We start from the raw sequence: 2,617 nt of genomic DNA, 5'->3' as shown, positions 1-2,617 counted from the left end.
GTCATCAGTCCCCTAGAACTTAGAACTACTTAAACCTAACTAACCGAAGGACATCACACACATCAGTGCCCGAGGCAGGATTCGAACCTGCGACCGTAGCGGTAGCGCGGTTCCAGACGGCAGCGCCTAGAACCGCTCGGTCACCCAGGCCGGCCAAGCATCGATATATCTAGAATGAGATTTTCACTCGGCAGTGGAGTGTGTGCTGATATGAAACTTCCTGGCAGATTAAAACTGTGTGCCGGACCGAGACTCGAACTCGGGACCTTTGCCTTTCTCGGGCAAGTGCTCTACCAACTGAGCTACCCAAGCACGACTCATGCCCCGTCCTCACAGCTTTACTTCTGCCAGTACCACGACTCCTACCTTCCAAACTTAACAGAAGCTCTTCTGCGAACCTTGCAGAACCAGCACTCCTGAAAGAAAGGATATTGCGGTGACATGGCTTAGCCACAACCTGGAAGGTAGGAGACGAGGTACTGGCAGAAGTAAAGCTGTGAGAACGGGGCGTGAGTCGTGCTTGGGTAGCTCAGTTGGTAGAGCACTTGCCCGCGAAAGGCAAAGGTCCCGAGTTCGAGTCTCGGTCCGGCACACAGTTTTAATCTGCCAGGAAGTTTCATATCAGCGCACACTCCGCTGCAGAGTGAATATCTCATTCTGGAAACATATCCCAGGCTGTGGCTAAGCCATGTCTCCGCGATAGCCTTTCTTTCAGAAGTGCTGGTTCTGCAAGGTTCGCAGGAGAGCTTCTGTTTAGTTTGGAAGTTAGGAGACGAGGTCCTGGCAGAAGTAAAGTTGTGAGGATGGGGCGTGAGTCGTGCTTGGGTAGCTTAGTTGGTAGAGCACTTGCCCGCGAAAGGCAAAGGTCCCGAGTTCGAGTCTCGGTCCGGCACACAGTTTTAATCTGCCAGGAAGTTTCATCGATATATCTGATTGTCTACACATTTAGTGCACAGGGGCCTCAAGATAGGAGTAATGAGATAACAAAGTTGGCTGTCTAAATAGAATAACTTCTACATCTACATCTACATACATACTCTGCGTGACGGAGGGTACCTCGTACCACAACTAGCATCTTCTCTCCCTGTTCCACTCCCAAACAGGACGAGGGAAAAATGACTGCGTATATCCCTCTGTACGGCCCTAATGTCTCTTATCTTATCTTTGTGGTTTTCCGCGAAATATAAGTTGGCGGCATACGGCTGTTGGCAATTTTCCTTGGTTAATAATCTTCATAATGGTTTAGGTACTGCACTCGAACTCAGGAAGTAGTGCGTTCACATCCTAGTTTGAGTCTTTGAGCCACACTAGGTGAATGTTCGTATGTTTTCTCCAGTAGGCTCAAACTCCATCAGTTCCTCTCCTTGTTTACTTGAATCACTGTTTCTAGCGACCTTGCTGTATGACTTAAGTTCTATCTTACCTTCCTGCGTTCCTACTCTTCTTAGCCACTTCTTTGTTAAGCCGTTCTCCACTGTAGTGATCTGGAGAAACTATTTTGTGACATAAGATACCATGGAAATTACCAATGAGGTCGCCCCACGTTGGGCGCCAAAATGTAGTGCACTGCGGTTTTCTTCTCACTCTGCTGTCGAAAGTGAAATGACGAGCAGACGACTGAAGAGATTGTCCCACGCTAGCAGCCAACAATTAATTGACATCAATAATTAAATGAAATCAAACAAAAAAGATACAACATTAACGGGTTTATGTAGGAATCTAAAATATTAGAATGAAATTTTCACTCTACAGCGGATTGTGCGCTGATCAAAATTGACTCGAACTCCGGACCTTTGTCTTTCGCGGGCAAGTGCTCTACCAACTGAGCTACCCAAGCAGGACTCACCCCCCGTCCTCACACCTTTAATTCCTCCAGTACCTCGTCTCCTACCTTCCAAACTTCACAGAAGCTCTCCTGCGAATCTTGCAGAACCAGCACTCCTGGAAAAAAAGGATATTGCGGAGACATGGCTTAGCCACAGCCTAGGGGATGTTTCTAGAATGAAATTTTCACTCTACAGCGGAGTGTGCGCTGATATGAAACTTCCTGGCAGATTAAAACGGTGTGCCGGACCGAGACTCGAAATCGGGACCTTTGCCTTTCACGGGCAAGTGCTCTACCAACTGAGCTACCCAAGCACGACTCACGCCCTGTCCTCACAGCTTTAGAGCACTTTCCCGCGAAAGGCAAAGGTCCCGAGTTAGAGCCTCGGTCCGGCACTCCGTTTTAATTTGCCAGGAAGTTTCATGTAAAATATTGCTTATATGATCAAAACGTGAACGAAATGAATTTATTTTCGTACTGTTTACACAAACCAAAACAAAATTATAAATCTCAGGGCCGATTTGATGGGGCGTGGACACGACTCAGTTATTAAGGGGAAGGAGGATGGGACGAATCGTCTCACCATTATTCGTTATCGTTCGTCGTGTACTGCTGTCGGCGGCAGGCTCTATGTCATTTGGGCGCGTCGCCTCGGATCTGTGCGGCGCGAGTCGGCACCCTCATCAGCAATCTCGGCGGGGCCCAGCTACGATTTCCGTCTTGTCTGACAGTTGTCGGTCGCGTGTCCGATGCTGTACTATCGGGGTGTCGAAAGGCGGACGTTGGCGATGT

The 2,617-nt window shown here is 48.5% G+C and overlaps 1 non-coding gene across 1 annotated transcript; it reads right to left on the bottom strand.

The window, feature by feature from the left end:
• Window positions 1-238: 238 nt before the first annotated feature.
• On the bottom strand, window positions 239-313 carry Trnas-aga (transfer RNA serine (anticodon AGA)). The gene has a single exon. It is a non-coding gene; the product is annotated as a tRNA-Ser (tRNA).
• Between the last annotated feature and the right edge of the window lie 2,304 nt (window positions 314-2,617).

The sequence above is a fragment of the Schistocerca cancellata genome, chromosome 8 (genome assembly GCF_023864275.1).
Source record: "Schistocerca cancellata isolate TAMUIC-IGC-003103 chromosome 8, iqSchCanc2.1, whole genome shotgun sequence".
NCBI lineage: Eukaryota > Metazoa > Arthropoda > Insecta > Orthoptera > Acrididae > Schistocerca > Schistocerca cancellata.
This window is presented reverse-complemented; position numbering and strand designations above follow the sequence as displayed.